At 43.1% G+C, this 23,498-nt stretch overlaps 1 long non-coding RNA gene across 1 annotated transcript in view; it reads left to right on the top strand.

The window, feature by feature from the left end:
• The window catches only part of LOC133386769 (uncharacterized), a 72,573-nt gene extending 49,463 nt beyond the window's left edge, over positions 1-23,110 (top strand). The window contains exon 3 of the long non-coding RNA XR_009763282.1: positions 22,754-23,110. This is a non-coding gene — a long non-coding RNA (uncharacterized LOC133386769). The remainder of the gene's footprint in view (positions 1-22,753) is intronic.
• Positions 23,111-23,498: the final 388 nt, after the last annotated feature.

Here is a 23,498-nt window from a genome sequence, read left to right on the forward strand (position 1 = left end):
ATCATGTGAAACGATCCAGGCTGAGTTAATTCCTTTTTAGTTGTCTAAACACAAGATGCCACTGCACAGCCTTTCCTTTATTTCCCACCTAACTGCCGATTAAGATATCAAGTTTTGTTGAAATGTATATGAGTTATCTCAGAAATGATGTACAATAAGTACATCCAATGATTCCTTTAAGCAGGACTCCTCCACAGCACTGCCTCTAAGCACACTCAGAAATCTATGAATAGAGAAAACCACAACACATGCACACACACACAAGCTCTTGATTGAAGACAATTTGGGTGGACATTAGTGCTGGATATGTTGGAACCTCTGACACATAATAAGACCCAGCTGCTAGGTGGAGGGAATTTGCCTCTAACCAATTAAAATGGACATTCACAAACCAATTAAAGCTTTTGTTCTAGAGTCATCTAAAGAAGATAGTGAATACGGAAGAATAGTATCTAGATTAAAAACATCCAGTGTGTATACCATACCACAGACTTGACATTAAAATTCAAGTAGGTTCTTTAATTAAATGTGTGCCATAATTGTTTATACTTTATTTGCTAATACTATTAAGGTTGACTTTGCTGAAGTAAATAATAAAACTTTCCACTTGAAACATGTTCTCTTAATATACTGGCAAAATAACGGTGGTGCTTGCATTTTGAGGCTTAAGAGCTGCAAACCAATGGGCTCATGAAAAGACAAAGCAAGTTTGTAGATTATTGTTGCAATACCTATTTCAGGTCATTATCAATAAAAGACAATCAAAATGGGTAATTAAAAACATTCCAAAGATAATTAAAATCAGCAGTCATAATTATGATCCTAAGAAGTCAGTTCACAAAAAAACAAACTGAAAAGGGGCAAAGAGATTATGCCTCAAAACACAGGCAGTGTCATGGCCCCGTCAGAGGACTCCTCAGATGAGGACGACTCGGGAGTAACAGCAGCAGACCCAGGAGCAGCAGACCCAGAAGGAGACATGGAGGAGACTCCTGAGAATCCAGCTCCTTCTGCCCCTCAGCTGCAGAGCACCCCAGGGACAGCAGAGGCCCTGCAGCCAGACACAGACAGTGAACAGGATACTCCCCCCTCACCTGCAGAACGTAGACAGCAGAAGGTCAGGCAGAAGAGAGGCAGGCCTGTCTCTTTAAGGCCCAAACGCTGAGGGCTCACACCTGCTGTCCATCCTGCTCTTTATAAGGCACACCTTGGCTGCAGCTTGTTGCTGACTGCAGCGTCAGGCGTGGCTTTGTGTAGACCTAGTTTCCCTGCAGCATCTCTTTGACTGACCTCCTTGGCAATTGATCCCGGACCTCCACTGACCTCGCTTCTGGACTTCTGACTCGGCAAGTACGCTTCGGATAGGCCTGGCAGATTTACAACCCGACTGCTGGCTAAGGACTTTCCTTCCCTGCCAAAGACCCAGGAATTTCCAGCCCCCCCTGACACTGCTGATGCAGTGTAGAGCTGACAGGCAGTCAGATGCTGGAGAACCCACCATGATGAATACTATGAAACAAACTGCAATGACACAATGGTATATAAACTGATAGGGTAGTATTCAATACTAATCCTAGTCAGAGTAGACCCACTGAAGCAAAAAGACTTTACTAATTTAGGTTCATTAATTTCAGTGGCTCTCCTCTGAGTAGGACAGTTGAATATAACCCTTAATTCAATGGATCAAATACATGGTGAAAATGACAAGCAACTCACATGATGAATCCCAATGCTGAATCCCAATGCTGAATGCATGCAAAATGTAATCTGTAAGAAATCTGTGCAATTTCAGATAAAGTTGCATATACTCCAGTTGATTCATTGCGAAGATAGAAGATCTATTCATTCCAAATTGTTTATCTGCTTGACAAGAGACTGGTCAGCTGTCTTGTATCACGTACACCTGTGCCCAGTTTTGACAGCCACCAGGCCAGATGTGATTGCCAATAGCAGCATGCAACATCTCCAGTGTGTTTACAAACCAATGGGGTCACATTCACAAGCACTAAAAGCATAGATAGCTATGTTGGTCCATAGCAATAAGCCCAATACCTACAGTAGGGCAATACTTTTGTAAGAATCAACCAACTTGTCACAAAATAGTGAACAAGCTGTTGAGTTCTTCAGAATACTTTTTAACCTGGATAAAGTGTGTGTTTGTATGTGAAAGAGAGGGGGGGCATGATGTTAAAGCCAAAAAGTCTATAGTTGTTACAGTCTAAGGTGGGCTCATGGAATAGTTTTGCTAACTGAGATTGCAATTCAGTACCCACTTCCCTGGGTACTTCCATTGAACTCAACAAGATTTATTTCTGAGTAGACATGTATAGGTTGTACTGTCAACTGGATTAACCTCTGTTGGGCATTAACAGATTTCAGGCTGCACCACAGCTGTTGGGACAAAGAAAATATGGTTGATCTCCTATTTAGAAGCACTAATTCTATTAACTATTTCATGCACTTGGCGCCTATAGAAAAGTCGCCCTGGGATCTTGCGAGAGGAAGAGTGGGATATAAGAAAAACAATGATGATGATGATGATGATGATGATGATGATTTTTTACACAGTTGAATCAGCTCAAAATTATGAACAAATATTACCAACATAAACACAATTTTTTTTTAATGAATTAAGCTGTTAAATTTTAGGGTCCAAAGTCCAAGAGAGAAAATGTTTCTTGCTCTTCCTTCAAGCCTTTCTCTCTGAAAGGCTTGTTCTGCTTGTTAGCCCCAAAAGCTACAAATCTTTCTCTGCTTTCACATGCAAGACCGATATGTTCACATTTTCCATCTATTGCAACTTTTGCTTCCATCTTCCACTCCTTATCTTTGAAGAGCACTTGAAATTATATTGGAAGACAGACCACAGTTAAACTTCCTTCTTGATTCACTTCTCCGTATTTATGGAGAAAATGGCTGAATTATGTCTTTCAGGAACCCAGCTACAAAAAATGAAGTATATAGTCCTATAGCTCTGACTGAAGATGGTGAACTAAGTGGTGGATTTTAGTGGGAAAGGCAGTCTATTGTACAAACATTTCTAATGTTTGCATTCTTTGTCCTAGTTTCAGTATTATTAATAGCTTTGCCCTTGAGCCATTTTGCAACCTATAGGAACAAACATTAGGGGTCTAGCTACACTGTACAAGTAGCTTGCCATGGCTTTGGTTCGAATCCCCACATAGCCATGAAGCTCACTGGGTGACCTTGGGCCAGTCACTGCCTCTCAACCTCATGAAAACGCTATTCATAGGGTCACCATAAGTCGGAATCGACTTGAAGGCAGTACTTTTACATTTTTTAAATACCAGCATTTTTCTGTATTTGTTAATGATATTTATATCATTCACCGTCACTAAAATACTCCCAGGGTGGCAAATAATATACAATTTGAATGCCCTTTGACACTGTTGACTATGATGGATTGATGTCCAGACCGTGAGGGCTCATCTACACAGGGTTTTACTGTGTGTCTGGTGCTACTTGCATCCCCTTTTAATTCTCATGGTTCACATGATGTTACTGGCAAACATAAGCTATCACACAGTTTCCCCCCTGTAAATCTGTACTAACCCAATCCTCTGATAATTCTGAAAAGGGAAGGAAAAAAAATCTCTAAGGCTTGCAGACGCTTTGCTCCAATGCTTTTAGGTGGGTGTGTCGATCATTCCCCTCTCCACACCCACTCCCTCCTCCTCTCTTCTTTCATTTCATTTCCTGTGGGATGAAGAGAAACTTCCACTTCTCTCTCCCGTTCTGTAAGCTTCTTTTATGTTGCTGCAAACGGTGCCTTTATTTTCTCCCCCCCCCAACTTGTGCACAAAAGCATAACACTGCTCAAACAAAGATTTGCATTTCATCTGTATTGTACCAGTGAAAATACAAATAATCACACTTCCAGGTTGTTGTTTTTTAAATGAAACTTACTGGTAGAACAAACTGAGCATGCTCAGTTGCCAGGAAAACAGAGAGAGTGGAAATGTTAAATTAGAGGGTGTGGTCTTTAGGAAACTGCTTGATTGATGCTTCCCCTCAAGTGTAACTAGAAAACACCATGTTTGCAGCTGGCATTGATTCCTTACTGTAGATGGTGCAAACAGAAAATGGAGGTAAAAACAGTGTCTTTCACACAAAGTTATACTCCCATGTGGATAAGGCCTGAGTCACAGCACATGTTCATGAGACTGTGTGCTTAAATTTCAAGTGATGAGTCAGCAGCGGGATGAGTTACCAGCAGGCACCCCCCATATAGGCAATGTGGGCTGCAGTAAGCCTGCCTGCACACCCCACCTACCATTCTTGTCAAGGTGAATGCCATGTGTGCTGTGCATGTATGCCCACCATCACAGTGGCAGTGGCTTCCTTAAGGGCTGATGCCCCTGCTGCCATCTTAGTTGATGGCAGGCGTGCATGCATGCGATGCAGAAATTAGATGGGGCACTCAGGCAGACTTATTAGTTCCACACCACCTGTATCAGGAGGGGATGTTTGGCTATGGCCCTGCAGACCTGGGGTAGGCTGGTGCCCAAGGGCCTAGACATGCCTGGCACCAGCCCTGTTTAGCCCCCTGGCATTTGCATGTAGGTTCCATTCGGGTACCATCTTGTTTCCAATGCTTTTTGGCATCTACTTGGAGTCATTGGGAGTGCTAATTAGGAGATTTGGAGCAAGATGACACCAGTATGCTGGTGCCACTCAGCCCTATTTCTCTGTTAATGTCAGAATCAGGTGGGGCTGTTACAGTCCTGGATCAGTGTCTGGAGTTGGTGATGGGCTGGCTGAGGGCCAATAAACTGAGCTTAATCCTAACAAGATGGAAGCCCTGTGGGTGAGCAGTTCCCAAGTTTGAGGAACAGACCAGTTGCTTGTTTTTTATGGGGTTGCACTCTCCCTAAAGGAGTAGGTACATAGCTTGGAAGTACTCCTAGATCTGCCACTCTACTTTCTTCCAGGTTTGGCTGGTATACCAGTTTTGACTGTTCTTGGACAGGGATAGCTTGGCCACAGTGGTGCAGGTCTTGGTAAGTTCTAGACTGGACTACTGCAATGCACTCTACCTGGGGCTTCCCTTGAAGTTGGCTTGGAAATTGCAGCTGGTATAGAATGCTGCAGCCCCACGTTTGGCCTGTGCAACTCTGCAACAGCCTATTATACCATTTTTGAAGGCTCTGCACTGGCTGCCAGTGTATTACTGAGCTAAGTTCAAGGTATTACTGTATAAACTAAACAGCCTAAGATCAGGTACCTGAAGAACTGCTTTGTCCCTTATATGCTGTCCCACAATGATCACACATTTGTTTAGTTTCTACGCAAACTAAGGCTTTTACCATAGTGACACCAGAAATTTGGAAAACTCCTTTTTAAATTAGATAGGCACTTACCATTCTGATGTTTCACCATCTGTTTAAAACATTTTTGTTTTGTCAAGCATTTTTAGAGAATTAATTCTGTTCATTGTTGGTTCTGTATGTTATGATTTTATGTTTTAATTATTTTAAGTGCAGTTTTTGGTGTACACTACTGCACTACAAGTTGGTGGTTTATAAATTCTTAGATAACTAAATAACTAAGTAAAAGTCAGGGATGGGGAACTTGTAGGTCCTCTACATACTGTTGGACTTCAATTCCCATCTTTCCTGCCCATTTGCCATGCTGGCTGGAGCTGGTGGGAGCTGGAAGTCTAACAACATTGGGAGGACACAGGTTCCCCATCTGAGACTCAAGGTGAGATGTCCCATGCTAAATTATATCCTTTTTTCTCAGGGGATTCTTTCTGAACTCCCAGTTGACACGCTAGCAAACATCTGTGGAGATGCTTTTAAAGATGTGTGGGGAGATCTGGTCAAGTTTTCCTTTTAACTTAGGCATCCTATTATCACTCACGTTAAGAACCCCTGTGGTTGCTCGTTAGTGTACCTGCCACATAAGAGCATTACAGAAATGTGTATAACCAATCCTCCTTGTCAGCTGGGAGCACGTTTTGTGTTCTCATTGGATTATATTTCATTTGGGAAATTGGTTTTTGTCCACCATCACCAACTGTCCATAAAAAAAACCATGTCTGTTATGAGCAGAGTGTGCAATAATGCCCTCCTGTAAAGGGCAGAATGAAAGACAAACCATTTCAGAATGTGACTGCAGTCATATCACCACAGCCTGCTGCCTGCATATGTCAAATGACTGATAGCAACTGCTGAGACTTTTTCAATTCTCTGCTAGTGCTGTCTTCAGATACCCTTCCAGATAAACTTTCCTTGTATTGCAATGAGGAGCTTGAAGAATAAATGATGCCAGAAATTATTATTATTTCTCAGTGCCTTAGCCACACATATGTTTAGAGATGGGAATTTACACATGGAACTGCAGCATGGAAAATATTCTGTATTAGTGCTTTTTACTCAGCATCTGAATCTGAGTTGGAAAAACAGAGTGATTATCTACCATGTTTGGTAACAACATCAGTTGCCTTTACTATGAGTGAGAAAAGTTTTTGTTTGGGAATTCTAGGAATGAGAGAGAGAGATCATATTTTTTATTTTTTATCTCCAAAAATGGTTTTGAATGACCAACTTAAGTAAAACAGAAAAACAAACTGCATGTGGCTTTGCACACAGAGGCAAATACATCCCACAAGGACAGTTGGAACAGTTAACAAGAATGACACGTTAAGTCTGTACCTCTCCACTTCCATCTAGGCCATATCTCCTGGGCTCCACAAAGAGGAGTACCTCCATCTTTTTTTTCATGCATCCTATTATTGCTGGAGGACATGGGCCTTTGTTTCCAATCCTACCTTCAGTGGCATGGGGGCCACTTGTGCTGCTAGGCACTGTCATGAAATTGCACAGGAGGAGTCCATGATATTGGTGCTTTTTCTCCCAGTTTTTGTACCTGCCAGAAACTGGTGCCACACTGATGGGGAAGGAGCTGTAGCCATCTGCCACATGGCTGAGATCTTCAAAGGTTACTGAGCAGCATGGGAAGGAGCAATGCTCCTATGGCTCACATGTCTGGTAACACTGGAGGTTACCTCTTTTCAGGTAGGAAGAGAGACAGAGAAACCTGAAATGCCATGCTACACCAAGGCGTGCAGCTCTGATCAGCATGTCTACATGTTGCAGGCATCTGAATGTAACAGAAGTCAGAGAGTGGGTCCTAATGCAACTCCACCTATTTTAAAGGGCTCTCCTTGGGGGAAGGGCTGGAGCTCAGCATAGAACACATGCTTTGTGTGCAGAAGGTCCAAGGTTCAAACCCCAGCATCTTGGATTTGTTCTGATTAGATGCTATGGTTGATATAGGCTCAGTGGATGTAACTTTGGCTCCTGCTTGTCCAGTGTTAATGGATACTTTTCAATTTGTACAGCCCAAGGATGTGGACAGGATCCTCGGAGAGGTGAGGGCCACCACATGTGTGCTAGATCCTTGCTCCTCCTGGCTCATAAAAAAGGCCAAGTGATAAAGGGAGTGGTTAGTGCCTTTCTACAGCAAGGTAGGGTCCCAATATGGCTAACGGAGGCAGTTGTAAGACCTCTACTGAAAAAGCCTTCCCTGAATCCCACCCTACTGGATAATTATCAGCCAGTCTCCAATTTTCCATTTCAGGGCAAGGTTCTGGAGCATGTGGTGGCATCTCAGCTCCAGGGGTTGCTGGATGAGACGGCTTATCTAGATCCATTCCAATCTGGCTTTAGGGCAGGTTATGGGGCAGAGATGGCCTTGGTGGATGACCTGTGCCTAGAACTGGCTGGGCGAGTGTGTCCCTGTTGGTTCTGCTGGACCTCTCAGCAGCTTTCAACCATGGTATCCTTGTGGACCACCTTGCTGGGATGGTACTTGGCGACACTGTTTTACAGTGGCAAAGCCAGAAGGTGGTGCTGGGGGATTCCTGTTCAACTCCTTGGCTGTTGGCTTGTGGAGTCTCTCAGGGTTCTGTCCTGTCCCGCATACTATTAACATATACATGAAACTGCTGGGAGAGGTTGTCCGGAACTATGGGGTCCAGTATGCTGATGACACCCAACTCTATTTTTCCTTTTCACCTAAATCCAAGGAAGCTGTATTGGTTCTAAGCCAGTGTCTGTTGTCAGTAATTGATTGGATAAGGGAAAACAAATTTAAACTTAATCCAGGCAAGAAGAGGTGCTCCTAGTCAGTCATAAGGCAGATCAGGGAATGGGGATTCAACTGTTCTGGACAGGATTACACTCCCCTTGAAGACACAGTTTCACAATTTGGTTGTTCTCCTGGACTCAGCCCTGAGCCTGGATGCTCAGGTTTCAACGGTGGCCAGGAGTGCATTTGCACAGTTAAAACTAGTGCACCAACTGAGCCCATTCCTGGAAATGTCTGATCTGGCCACTGTGACACATGCCTTAGCAGGGCTTGGAAAAGTTACTTTTTTGAACTTCAACTCCCATCAGCCCAATCCACTGGCCATGCTGGCTGGGGCAGATGGAAGTTGTAATTCAAAAAAGTAACTTTTCCAAGCTCTGTGCCTTAGTCACATCCCATTTGGATTACTGTAAGGAGCTCTACGTGGGGCTGCCTTTGAAAAATGTTCAGGAACTTCATCTGGTCCAAAGAGCTGCAGCCACATTGTTAACTGGGACTGATTACAGGAAGCATACGACTCCCCTGTTACAATAGTTGTATACTTGTTACCAGTCTGTTTCTGAGCACAATTCAAAGTGCTGTTTTTGACCTTCAAAGCCCTTTATAGCTTGAGTCCAGTCTGTCTTCCCATATGAGTTTGTCCGAGCACTGAGATCATTGGGGGAAGCCCATCTCTCGGTATTGCCATCCTCACAGGCATGTCTGGTGCGAACATGGGAGAGGGACTTCTCATGGCTGTGAGGGCAGCTGTGGGCTCTGGAACTCCCTTCCTAGAATAGTTAGACTGGCTTTCTCCCTGCTGTCCTAGTGTTGGCAGGTGAAAACTTTTCTAATCCCACAGGCTTTGGAGAACTGACGGTAAGGGCTCTTAACAGGGTGCTGTTTTATTGATTTGTATTGATTTTTAATTTTGCATTTTTATATCTCCGTTTGAAATGGTTTTAATTCTATAGATAGTTTAATTACATTTTAATTCTAATTTCTCTATATTTTACTTATATGTTTTTAACTGTATTTGTTTTAATTTTTGTCCCAGTTCTGGGGAAGAGGTAGGCAGGGGCATCACTACCGGGGTGTGGGGGGTGCGGATCGCACCCAGGTGACACCATGAGGGGGGTGACACCCAGAGCCGCCCCGCCCCACGCCGTTGCCCGGCAAAAGAGCCAAGAAGCGCTCTGGGTCAGTCGGAGCAGCCAACTCCTCCTTGGAGGCATGCAGGCGGGCGGGTGAGACCAGGAGCAGCATTGGCAGGGTGAGGGAGGCGCGCTGGCATTCCCAGGCCTGCTTCTCTGGCTGGGTGCCCCTCCGGCGCGCGCCCTCCCAGGAGCATGGATGGGGGTGGCTGGCCTCGCACGCACGCGTGCCCTCAGCACAAGATTTGGGGGCTCGCCAAGGGCCCCCTGGCACCCGGTCCGGTGCGCACTGAAAGCAGACGCCTGCTCACTGGCGGTGAAGCCTGGACGGGCCTTCCACCGTCAGCCTGGAGTGTGTGGTGAGCATGCGTGTGCGCAAAACCAGCCACCCCTGTCCATGCCCCTGGGAGGGCGCGTGCCGGAGGTCCACACCCCCCCTCCCCGCACTCCCACTAGTGATGCCGCTGGAGGTAGGATATAAATGAATAAAACAACAGGCACCTTCTCTTTTAACTATTAAGCGCCTGCTGAAAACCTTTCTGTTCTGCCAGGCTTATTTTTTCACAACAGTAGACCTTTGTTTGTAATCATATTTTTAATGTTTTTATTCTATGGGTTTTTTAAAAAGTGTTCTAAACCGCTTTGATGTTTTTAATGAAACAGAGGTGTACAAACAACAACAACAAGAACAACAATCATCATCTCCAGGCCAGGGTGGGAAAGACCATCAAGTCTACCAGTGTAGACTGCAACTGGTCAATGTGGTGCTCTCTACATGTTGTTGGACTGCAACTCCCATCATCCTTGATCTGTGGCCATGCTGGCTAGGGCTGATAGGAATTAGAGTCTAGCAACATCCAGAGATTATTCAGGTCTCCTTGTGTCTACGCTTTGTGTTGGCAGTACAGAGCTGGATGGACAAATGGTCTGGCTGCTTGTTCAGGAAAAAAACAAATTAACCCTGCTATTTAGAAGGGACATGGTGCATTGGCTATTATTACCCTTTCTTTCTGAGATTCCAAAGTTTCCTGTTGCAGCTGTATATATGTATGTGTGTATGTATGTGTTTGTTTATGTGTTTATTACCTTCCTCTCCCTGTGTAGAACTTTAGATTATAAACTCATCTGGGCAGGGACCTGTGTGTTCTTGCTGTTATTCTGTGAATCTCATGCACACTGTTTGTAAAACAACAAAATTATACTGGGAATAAGTCCTGGGGTTTACTTTTGAGTAAACATGCATAGCATCTGGCTGCATAAATATATTTATGAGTGGCACGTAGGGATGGAAGGATCTGTGAATTTCAGTTCTTTCAGTGCCTCATTTTTCTAGTCTTAAATTAAGTTCTCCAGATTTCTGCAGCAATTCATGATATTTTTTAAAAAAATCTTCATGAAATTGTAGTGAGAATTTTAATGTGAATCACATTTTAGTGCGAATTTCTCCTAATGAATGTTTTGACTAATGTACAATTTTGCAAGAAATTTCCCCTAATATAATGCATTTTTGTATGTTATTTTCACTAATATATTCATTTTTAAAACTAAACAATGGCCCACAGACTGGAAGCGTTCAATATACACCCCAATTCCAAAGAAAGGGGATCCCAGGGAATGCATTAATTATCAAACTATAGCCTTAATGTCCCATGCAAGTAAAGTAATGCTCAAGGTTCTACAACAAAGGCTCTTACCATATATGGAGTGAGAAATGCCAGACATGCAAGCTGGATTTAGAAATGGAAGAGGCACCAGAGATCATATTGCAAACATATGTCGGATAATGGAACGGAGCAAGGAATTTCAGAAGGAAACCGCCCTGTGCTTTATAGATTACAGCAAAGCCTTTGATTGTGTAGATCATGAAAAACTATGGAATGTTTTAAAAGAAATGGGGGTGCCACAGCATCTGATTGTCCTGATGCACAAACTATACTGTGGACAAGAGGCCATTGTAGGGACAGAATATGGAGAAACTGATTGCTTCTCAGTCGGAAAGGTTGTGAGACAGGAGTGTATTTTATCACCCTATTTGTTTAATCTATACACATAACATATTATACGGAAAGCAGAATTGAACCAAGATGGAGGAGGTGTGAAAACTGGAGGGAGAAATATCAATAATTTAAGATATGCAGATGATACCATACTCTTAGCAGAAACCAGTAATGATTTGAAACGAATGCTGATAAAAGTTAAAGAGGAAAGCACAAAAGCAGGATTACAGCTGAACATCATCAAAAAGAGTAAAGTAATGACAACAGAAGAGTTATGTAGCTTTAAAGTTGACAACAAGGTCATTGAACTTGTCAAGGATTATCAATACCTTGGCACAATCATTAACCAAAATGGAGACAATAGTCAAGAAATCAGAAGAAGGCTAGGACTGGGGAGGGCAGATGTGAGAACCAGAAAAGGTCCTCAAATGCAAAGATGTATCTCTGAACACTAAAGTCAGGATCATTCAGACCATGGTATTCCTGTTCTCTATGTATGGATGTGAAAGTTGGACAGTGAAAAAAGTGGATAAGAGAAAAATCAACTCGTTTGAAATGTGGTGTTGGAGGAGCACTTGGCGCATACCATGGACTGCAAAAAAGACAAATAATTGGGTGTTAGAACAAATTAAATCAGAACTATCACTAGAAGCTAAAATGATGAAACTGAGGTTATCATACTTTGGACACATCATGAGAAGTCACGTGATTCACTAGAAAAGACAATAATGCTGGGAAAAACAGAAGGGAGAAGAAAAAAAGGAAGGCCAAACAAGAGATGGATTGATTCCATAAAGGAAGCCACAGATCTGAACTTACAAGTTCTGAACAGGGTGGTTCACGACAGATGCTATTGGAGGTTGCTGATTCATAGGGTTCCCATAAGTCGTGATTGACTTCAAGGCACATAACAACAACATTCATTTTTATGCACATTTGCCCCAATATATACATTTTTGTAAACATTGGTTAGAGAACTATATAGCAAAATTAGGATGTGTTAATTTATTTATTAATTATTTGATGTATATCTCGCCCTTCCTCCCAGCAGGAGCCCAGGGCGACATTTCAAATGATGGGTGTGTTTCTGTCTTCATATCATTTCAGAATGTGATAGATTTGGCTTTAAATGTGAATTGAATCGAATTTCTTTCCCATCCCTACTGGCATGTAGTATTTGGCAGCTCTCTGTCAGACTCAATACTTAGAAGGTGGCTCCAAAGGTGAGGAGGGATTTAGTCAACATCGATCATGATTGGGGATTCTTCTAAGCTGTACCCTATAGCTAAAGTCCCGAACAGTGTTACGGTATTCACACAGATGACAGGCTTCAGTCTGATAAAACGTACCACCCAGACTAGTTATGAAGTTCAGTTTTCCCTTTCCAAGTGTCATATTAGATATGTTTCTCCTGTGCTCTTTTTACTTGCCCCTTTTAATCATGACATCATTCCTGTTGGGTACCAAACATCAAAGAAGTTACCTTCATCTTACTGTGGAATTTTCCTTAGGTTTATTTGCTGCAGGGACATAAGCAGGTATCCACTGTTGTACACTTTATTTAAAAAGTAAGGGTTTTTTTACAGCAGTCTTTTAATCTTTGGTAATTTGAATGTACATTGAGAATTCGGTGACAGACTGGTTTTGCTAAGACAAGTAGGGATAAAACCATCTCACAACAGTCCCTGGAAGTCCAACAATGTGCTTGAAGCATTTCAAGACAACTCTTGATCTAAAGGTATCAAAGGGTTACAGTTAAGATCAAGAAGAATTAAAACTGATGCCATGCCAGAAACAACCTGCAATGCAAGGTCATTACTTTCCCTCGTTAAAGCGGTCTCAGTACAGTGGTCTGATCTGAAACTTTAATTGAAATGCTTCAAATGATGCATTTATAAGGATGATGAGGTGGATGCTGCCCATTTATTGACCTCTGCAAGGAAAAGTAGAACTATAATGGGGTGAAATTCTTAAGAGATTGCTGGAGGACAGTTGAGGCCTTTTAATGAGGGAGCCTTTCACTCTTCAGCAGTAGGAAGAACTCGTCAAGATGCTAAAGTAAAAAAGATTATACTGATGAATGTCAAAAATATTCTGATTGACCACAAAGGGAGAGGATGGAATTTAAGAGGGGAAAAAGTAATACCATATTGCCAAAGAAGAATATTGGTTTCTCAAAACATTCTTACTTTTTATTTAAGGCGTTTATAGACCACTTAATCATTAGCATTTCTGAGCAGCATTTTAAAGTTCTCAACATTTCTCCCTCGCTCGCTGTCTCGCTCTCTGGCAGCGGAAACAGCTTAGAATTCATGGCAGTCTGAAGGAGGGATGTCTGTTTTTTTAATTACTTTATTTACTCGGAGTAAGTTTAGGTTACCCACCCTACTAACTGACATCCTCAAGGTAGCTTACATTATATTTTAAATGCAATAAAATAGATAATAGAGCAATAGTTATTAGGGTATGTCAAAGGTATTTGTGAGCTCCCCCTCTCTCAGTTCTCTGACATTCTATCAAGTGCCACTCTGCAGGTGAATCTCCTGATTTTCTGTTGAAGCAGCACAGTGTTAAAGCATAGGCCAGGGCCTCCTCACTGGGCTGCTGCTCATGACTTTCTCAGCCTCTGGCTCTGGCAGTAGATGTAGGCGGCCCTGGGGGAAACAGGGGGGTTACAAGCTCTCGCCTCCACCAGTTCTCAGGTACTCATGGTGTATCCGCTCCTCATTTTTGCCTCTGGTAAGCAGGCAAAATTCCTTTCAAAACACCTGTTCAACCTGTTTAATCAAAGGCTGCAGTGGGCCACATGAAATGTGCACATAAACCAGGGGTGGGAAATCTGTGGCCCTCAAAATGTTAATGGACTACAACTCCCATCATCCCTGACCATTGCTCATGCTGGTTGGAGCGGATGGGAGTTGGAGTGCAACAGCATCTGAAAGCCCACAAGTTCCCAACCCCCGTTGTAAACCATGGGAAGTGAATCTTGTCAGGAGCGGCTAAGGTTGGCCAAAGTAAGGTGGCTCAACCAGAAAGAATTGTGGGGAATATTTTGCATAGGTTCCTGGGATGATCTGAGCTGGGGAAAATTAGGGCGTCTCATACCACCCAGCTGCAGCTTGTTCTAACATGGAGGCAGCTGAATCTTATCTATACTGCCTGGTACCAAGGTCAGGAGGTCTGAGTAGCCATACATTAATAGGCCTGTTCTTGCAGTGAACTTTCTGGGTTATTCCATCTTCAAGGGGTGTCATGACTGGCTAATTGGCCATCTTGCTGTTGCTGGGCAAATTCCAATAAAAGAGGGGCTACCCTTCAGCTAGTCGTCCCATCGTCCCGTTCCATCTTGACTTACCTATGTGATGTCCAGTGGTATAATGAGCCAAGGGGGGACCAGCTCTTATGCTTTCTTGTTGTGAGTATTTAGCTTAGCTTAGATAAGTTTTGTTATGTTATGTCTGTGTAAACTCTCACTGGATTTTGTATGGATGTTGACTATGCCTAGCCCTGTTTAAGGGCGTTTAAGATTAATGGTATTTTATGCTGCTGTTTTATATGCACTTTTATTATATTTAATAAACTACCTCATATTAATTGGTGTGTGTTACTTGGGGCTGGGGCTCTGAAATCAGTACTTTGACCACAAAGCTACTGATTTTGGTTTGGCTGAAGTCTCCAGAGCAGTGAGTGCAACAAAAGCTGTTGCTCTTGGAAATCTCTGGCAGCCTAGTGGTGCTCTGAGTTTCCCTTGCTCAGAGTAGGAGACCAGGTCAAGGGGTTGTAGCAGTCTACCTGTGTTACAGAGTTGGCGTTGGGTGTAACTCAGCCCTGGTAAGGAGAGGCACAGGGAGTGCCTGCTGGGGAACAACTGCCCAGGGGTGAGGGGGCTGGACCTGAGGTCTCTGACAAATCTCACTCAGACCATTGTTAACTCTCTTAAAAAACAAACTAACCCAGTTTCCAATTTCTCCCGTCAGTTATTCTAATATCTGTTGCAATCGCTTTATTTAGCCCAAAACTCTAGTCCCCAAGGTATATCAGATCAGTTTCCACCATGCATCACTAACCTAGTAGATTTTTCAGAAGACAAGACAGTAGAAGTTGGAGACATCTGTGTTGATCTTATCAATAATATATATATATTTAAAAAATCTACATCCCCACTGAAGTTCAGTTTTCGCATGATAATAAACTGCATAGACCACAATGACCTAAGGAAAAAATACTTTATAGAGTTTTTCCTTTTTTTTTTTTTTAGTTCTGTTATCTCTTGTAAGCAGGGAGGTCCATACTTCTATCCAAATGATTATCTCTTTATCCAGCTGCCAAGTTGTAAATTTTTGTTCCGGGATGACTGACAGGACAGCCATTTTTAAAGCTCCGCTCTTACCTTAGAATGGCATATGACTTTTGTTTTCAGATCATTGTTAATCTTGTATAAGCTTGGCCTTCTTAATGCCTCTTTGCAGGGATCTCTTTATTTTATGAGAGTAGGGTGAGTCTACTCCAGATGAATATCTCATTATTTAACAGATTACTTTCTTTTTCATAATCACTTTTTTCCTGATATTTTCTCTGCCACATTGTGAACTACTTACATACATCCACATAATGCTCAGAAAATTGTGGCATTTGTTTTGGTGTTTGAGAATATAGCAATCTGAAACATTATCTCCATATGAAGATATTTTAGTAGCCTACGATTAGAGTAGCCAATGTGGTGCCCTCCAGCTGTTTTTGAACTACAACTCTCGTCAGCCCTGATAATTGACCATGCTGGCTGCAGCTGATGGGAACTGTAGGGCAATAACATGCAGAGGGCATTGCATTGGCTCCCTCTGGTCCACAACATTCCTTGCAATATACATTTGTGTGTAGGTAGTTTAGGGATGGGTGACTGTTTCAGTTTCTCACAGTTTCTAATTTGTCCAGTCTTCAGTTCAGTTCATCACCAATGCAAATCACTTTGCTTTTTTTAAAAAAGGCCTTATGACATTTTAGTGCACATTTCTCCTAATATACAAATTTTAATGCAATTTCCCCTAACATTCACATTTTTGCAAAGCAATTTTCCCTGATACAATGCATTTTAATGTTATTTTCATGAATACAGGCATTTGTTGTGCACACTTTACCCTAGTATATGCATTTTTGTACCCATTACTTGGCTTGAGAACTGCATTGCAGAATTCAGAGAAGTGCGAATTTTGAAGGATATTTTTATTTATTTATTTATTGCATTTGTATACCGCCCCATAGCCGAAGCTCTCTGGGCAGTTTACAACAATTAAAAACATGAAAAATAAATATACAAATTTAAAAACACATTTTTTAAAAGCAATTTAAAAACACATACTAAAATGCCTGGGAGAAGAGGAAAGTCTTGACCTGGCACCGAAAAGATAACAGTGTTGGTGCCAGACGCACCTTGTCCGGGAGATCATTCTATAATTTGGGGGCCACCACTCAGAAGGCCTTCTCTCATGTTGACAGCCTCCCAGCTTCCCTCAGAGTAGGCACCCGGAGGAGGGGCTTTGATGTTGAGTGTAGTGTACAGGTGAGCTCGTGTCGGGAGAGGCGTTCGATCACGTATTGTGGTCCTAAGCCGTGTAATGCTTTATAGGTTAAAACTAGGGTTGTCAGGTCAGAAGCATCCCAAAACCTGAGATTTTAGGGGCGGGCCCAAGTGATGTCATTAAGCATGATACATTAAGCATCAATCACAGTTGCTTGGAGCGTACAATTAAAAAAATATCTTACTTGAAATTAAGCTAGACATCTTAGCTAAAAGATGGAGCCTGGGTAGGGAAGCTCTGGGCCAGGCAGGACGCAGTGGCATCTCATAGAGGACACCCTCCCTTTTCATGGGGTGTATGATTTGTCCTGGCCCAGATTTTGGGGTGGGCACCCCCAGTTACTTATTTTTTCCTGTATGTTTTGGTCTGCTTTGATTTTGCATAGATGCCCTTCTCCGTGCCCTGCGCCCAGCAGAAGCTCTGGGCCAGACAGAACGCAGTGGCATCTCGTAGAGGACACCCTCCCCTTTCCTGGGCTATATGATTTGTCCTGGCCCAGAGCAGAGTTTGGGGTGGGCACCCCCAGTTACTTATTTTTTTCTACATGTTTTTGTCCATTTTGATTTTGCATAGATGTCCTCCTCCGTGCCCTGTGCCCAGCAGAAGCTCTGGGCCAGGCGGGACGCAGTGACATCTAGTAGAGGACACCCTCCCCTTTCATGGGGTGTATGATTTGTCCTGGCCTAGAGCAGATTTTGGGGTGGGCACCCCAGTTACTCATTTTTTATGATTTTATGACATCATTATGTATTTATGATAATATCAGAAGCCTGATTATTTTGATTGCATAAATGTATTGTTATTTTTGATGGGGAGAGTCCCCCGATCACAGTGATATATCATACAGGGTACCCCAACTTATATTTTGGGGTTCAGAGACATGTTAAGTTTGGTTTGAAGTTGCTGTAGTTGTCAACGCTTCTTTTTTAGTGTTTTGAACTTTCAAGCAAATAAGGAACTGGGAACTAGGAACCAACCTCAGCATTGTATCAGTTAAATAGATTAAACACTCATGGGGGGGGGGCGGCTGACATTTTGGTGTATATCTCGGGAACCAGACCACCTAGAAACTTTTTTTTAATTGAAGCTGAGAGTCTGGAGATTAAGGGGTGCTAGCTGGAGAGCCAGAGGGCCCCCCAAAAACTGGAGGCTCTGGCCCAAAACCAGCGACCTGGTAAATCTAGTTAAAACCAGCACCTTGAATTGAGCTCAGAAACATACAGGCAGCCAATGCAAGCTGGCCAGAATTGGTTTTATATGTTCAAACCGTCTGGTCCCTGTTACCAATGTGGCTGCTGCATTTTGCACAAGCTGCATTTTCCAAACCGTCTTCACAGGCAGCTCCACGTAGAGTGCATTGCAGTAATCTAACTTGAAGGTTACCAGAGCATGGACAACTGAAGCCAGGTTATCCCTGTCCAGATAGAGGCGTAGCTGGGCCACGAACCGAAGTTGGTAGAAGGCACTCCGTGCCACCGAGGCTACCTGAGCCTCAAGTGACAGAGATGGTTCTAGGAGAACCCCCAAGCTACAAACCTGCTCCTTCAGGGGGAGTGCAACCCCATCCAGGACAGGTTGGACATCCACCATCCAGTCAGAAGAACCACCCACTAGCAACATCTCAGTCTGAGCCTCAGTTTATTAGCCAACATCCAGTTCATTGTCGCAGCCAGGCGCTGGTTCAGCACATTGACAGCCTCACCTGAAGAAGATGAAAAGGAGAAACAGAGCTGCGTGTCATCAGCATACTGTGTACAGGATAGCTGTGTTTTGGTTTGCAAGTTGCTTTGGAAAGTGCAAATTAAGTGCCTTTAAATGCACACTAAATTGAATTTTTCCTCCATCCTTAGTGCAGTGTCAATTGAAGGACAACCTATTGGTGCTTTTCATGGTGGATGGGATCATTTCAGGGAAGCGCACAGAGTCTCATGGTATCACACTTCATGCACCCTTATTTCCTTGATCTCTGGCTGCTACCATGCAGGGGTAATTGGCACGTATTCTTTAGCTCTTGAAGACTGGTTGAACTTGCCACAGATTGTCAAGCCCAAATAGGACACTGCCAGATTATGGTGTAGAGTAGACCTGTGAGAAGAGAAAGCAGCTTATGTGAGATGTAGCATAAACTGCTTTTCTTACCCCCACGCTACACTGCTGAGCACATTCAAAGCTGTTTTATACATTCAGCATAGGAAGAATAAAAGCTCTGAAAGCCAACATTTATCTCATTAAAGTATGTTGATTGAGACCAGATTTTGAAATGAAATGCCAGAGTGAATAATTCTACTGTAATTATTTTTTAATGATAGGTTTAACTTTTAATGTAGGTTTTTTTCCTTGCTGATCAAACTTTGTTTTAGAAAGCAGCTGTCCTGGGAATTATTACCAGCTCGGCGTGACATTGGGAGATATCTACTGGATGTTCTCTCTCTTCCTTCACTTCCTTGCTTGCATTTACAATCATGCTTTGCATTAGTGCTGTGCAATTAGATAAATTGTGTGTGTGGTATTTAAGTTTGTTTTTCTTTTCCCTAAAAAGTAACCAAATTGGTATTAAGTATTCAAGATGTAATCTCCACAGCAGGAAGCAGCAGATCAGATTCATCTTAAATAATGGAGGAACAGCAGAGCTGCTAATAAAATGCATTTTCTTTCCTATCAATTATTTTTATGTCAGTTTAATGCTCAGGAAAGTTACCAACTGACTATGCGGGAGAAAGAAGGCCTCCATTTACTCCAGGGTTTATTTGAAAAATATTAGCATTTTGCTGTCACTCCTGGAAGTTCCATTTTCGCTTCTTATGGTTACTGGGTTTGTAACAACAGCCTATTTAGGTGCTAGGTAAACTTGTTTCCCTTGAAATTGTTGCTCTAATTTTTGTATTTAATGTGTGTATTGAGATTCAGCTAGAGTGTTAATCTTATTCATAGAACCAGACACACATAGGACTAGTTCTCCCTCCCTCCCCCCCCCCGGTCTTCATGACTCATCAACTGAGCCCTATTCAAGCAACCAGTGGACTGGGGAGGGGGGGAACTAGGGTCCCTGTCCCTGCTCCTGACCTCCAAATGCTCATCTGATCTTCTCTGCAGGCTCTCTGTCTTTGATTTCCTCATCCTCCATGATTTCTATTTATCTGAATATGGCTTTGATGGGTTACAACTGCATGTGTGAGTGAGCAGTTTGCCATTTGATACTGCCGATGAACATACATGTGTGAACTAGCCCTCATCTGTTATGAATTTAGTTTTTATTTATGATTTTCCAAAAAACAAGCATAGAATGCACACTCTGGATCCAAAGTACTTGAAAAACAATAGAACCCATTAATCCTCTCCTCTTCCCCCCCTTTCTTTTTCCATTTCATAGGTCATCTTAAAAGGTAAACGCATAACTGACCATTTGTAAATGGCATATGACCCAAGTTTTAATAATAAAGGCACATTGATGGAAAGGACAGGTTTGCCTCAGACAAAAAACCCTAAGGTCACATCCACACAATACATTAAAAGCACATTTAAAACCCATGGCTTCCCCCAAAGAATCCTGGGAATTGTAGTTTTAACATTCACAGAGCTTCAATTCACAGCACTCTTAAACTGCAGCTCCCAGATTTCTTTGGGGAAGCCATGTGCTAATATATGGTGTGGATGTGACTTAAGGCTGCAGTGTCATTAACAGACTTCTCTGTGTTTGGTCTCATAACAACCTAAGATGGTTTTGCTAGATCAGACCAATAGTGCTGCTGTTTTCCTACTGTCCAGTCAGATTTCTCTGGGAAGCTTTATGATTAAAAGCCATTCCCGGTTTGCTTGCAACCCTGCTACCATTGAGAGGAAAGGGGAAAACAAAACCTTATGAGCAATCATCAGGAGGCATCGGTCTAATCCCCTTTGAAATCATCTAATTTAGTGCCCTTCATACCATCCTGTGACTGGTGCATTTCATAAGTTAATTGTCCATTGCTGAAGTGCTTTCTTTGTTTGTCCTTATTTGAACTTTCTCACATTCAGTTTAATTGAAAATGGAAATGGATTGCCTTCAAGTCGATCCCGACTTATGGCTACCCTACGAATAGGGATTTCATGGTAAGCGGTATTCAGAGGGGGTTTACCATTGCCTCCCTCTGAGGCTAGTCCACCCCAGCTTGCCACAGTTGCACAAGCCAGCCCCTTCCTTGTCTGCAACTGCCAGCTGGGGGGCAACTGGGCTCCTTGGGACTATGCAGCTTGCCCACGGCTGCACAGGTGGCAGGGCACATAACCCCTGAGCCACTCACTTTGGGGGTGATCTTTAGCTGGCCCTTGACACCCAGGAGACACGAGTGGGGATCTGAACTCACAGACTCTGAACTCCCAGCCAGGCTCTCCTCCCCACCAGGGCCGGATTAAGCTGAGGAGGGCCCCTAGGCTGATTGGTGTTTGGGGGGCCCTTCTCCTCTTAGGCAGATCTGCAGAAACAGCCGCAGGTGGGATCGCAGGACAGGAGCTTTTGAGCCGCCCGCCATCCCGTCCCACCTCATCCCATCCCCCCCACTTCACCTACCTTTCCGCTTTTTTTGCGGCTGCGTGCACTGCGCGTGCAGGTTTGCCATCAATCAAGATGGTGGCCGAGGTTTCCCTAAGGGGCTGAAGCCTCTGCCGCCATCTTGGTTGATGGGAGCAATGCACATGTGTAGCATGCATGCATGCCATCAACCAAGATGGCGGCAGAGGCTTCAGCCCCTTAGGGAAACCTGAGCCCCCATTTTGATTGATGGCAAACCGCAAAAAACAGTGGAGAAAAAGGTAAGTGAAGCAGGGGTATGGTGGGCAGTTTGGAAGCTCTTGCACAGGCCCCCAAGAGCTCCGGCCCCTAGGCTTCAACCTACTAAGCCTAATGGATAATCCAGCCCTGCTCCCCACTACATTTTACTACTGTAATATGGTAGTTGCTGAAAAGCTGTTCCATCATGGTCTGACAGCTTCAGTAATACATCCATCATATAAAGATGTTTTGATCACATGGGTCAACCAGATCACGTGACAACTTCCTACACTGTGTTAGAGTTCCTACACTCTTCAAAAATGAGTCCTCTGACAGCTGCAGCTCCTAGGAGGAAATGGTCCATCTGATGTGGGTATATAGGCACTGGAGTCGGCCTCTTCTTCCCTGAGCTCCAGGGGGATCTCTCTGCCACCAGACTCTGATGGTTGATCGACAGATTCCTTAGGGGATCAAGAGAGCCCTGAGGAGAGATCACAGCTAAAAAATGCCATTAGCTAAAAGGAGCCAATGACTGCAGAAGAAGGCCCTGGCCCATTAAGAGGCCAGGAGGCAGCACTCAGTGACTACCTGGTCCTGCCATAAAAGTCAGCGAGTTACTCTAGGACTTTGCTGACACAACTTGAATGTTGGCCTCAGCTGTAGGAGCACTAACTGTGGTCCTGAGCCCACACCTTGACCTCCTTCTGAAGTGCTGACTTTGGCCTTGCTCTGCCTTGTTTTTCCATCCTGCCTGCCTGGAAGCTACTGACCTCCCCTTGCTTGAGCCATCGTCCCTCATCATAGGGATCATGATCAAAACATGCATATTGTGATGCAATGTGGAGCCAGACCATGGGCAAATGGCTTTTCAGTGATTATTACATCACAGTCGTTACCATGGGCTGGAAGGAATTGCAGCCCTCCACTGTCTGCTGAGGCATTGATCTGATCCACACCTCCAGGGCTAACATGTGGATCATAATTTAGTTATCCAGCAGCTTCTCTACTTCCAAATGTTCCAGTGTGGTTCTTAGCTCAAAAAAGCATGTCAAAATATGTTTAGTAAAGCGTATTTTAAAGGAAAATACATTTAGAAATGCCTATTTACTTTTTTTTTAAAGAAAATATGCATTTGAAAATATAATTTTAAATGCAAATTCTCATGTACATTATTTTTATTTGCAGGTTAACATGAAAAGAGGATGGAGCAGACTTCTGGGTGAACACATGTGAAAGTGACATGGCCCAGAAACAGATGGATTTGCCCACCCCTTACTTATATGTGTGGATTTCACTGTGTATATCCATGATTTGGGGATGGGGGAATCACTGGTTGTAGAGCAGGTTTATGCCCAATAAAATAAATAATGAGTGCCCACTTTATGGAGGACTTTCATTCTATAGAGAAATGATTTCCATGTAGAGCTCATGTAAAATCAGTAAAAGACAATGTTTGGAATGGAAGGAGAGGAGTCCAGCTCATTATGCATTTATTTATTGACATCTTACATGCATATATCTCTGGTTTGGGAAATTGTATATATAAAGGCTCATTTGCATCTGTGAATCTCCACTCAATGAAGGATGTTCATGGGGAAGCTTGTACACACATATACAGCTCCTAGATGGATTGGTGTGAAAATGTCCCTAATTTCCTTATCCTGCGATTTCTGTTAGATAATGTTTTAATAATTTCTTCTGCTAAACTGTTGCGGTGTTTAGTTGTTGCTAAGTTTCACTCCAAAGACAGCTGCATTTCAGTGGCAAATGGGAGAGATTACTGTATCTATATGGAAAGTGCTTTGGGATTTTTCTAGATTAAAGGCACTATTAATGCAAGACATTATGAAGGAGAAAGGGAACACTTTGCTGCTTAAATGCAGGTGCTGCATAGCTTTCTGTGATAGATGCATTCCGAGAAAAGCGTTTT

The sequence above is a fragment of the Rhineura floridana genome, chromosome 6, assembly GCF_030035675.1.
Source record: "Rhineura floridana isolate rRhiFlo1 chromosome 6, rRhiFlo1.hap2, whole genome shotgun sequence".
Classification (NCBI taxonomy): domain Eukaryota; kingdom Metazoa; phylum Chordata; class Lepidosauria; order Squamata; family Rhineuridae; genus Rhineura; species Rhineura floridana.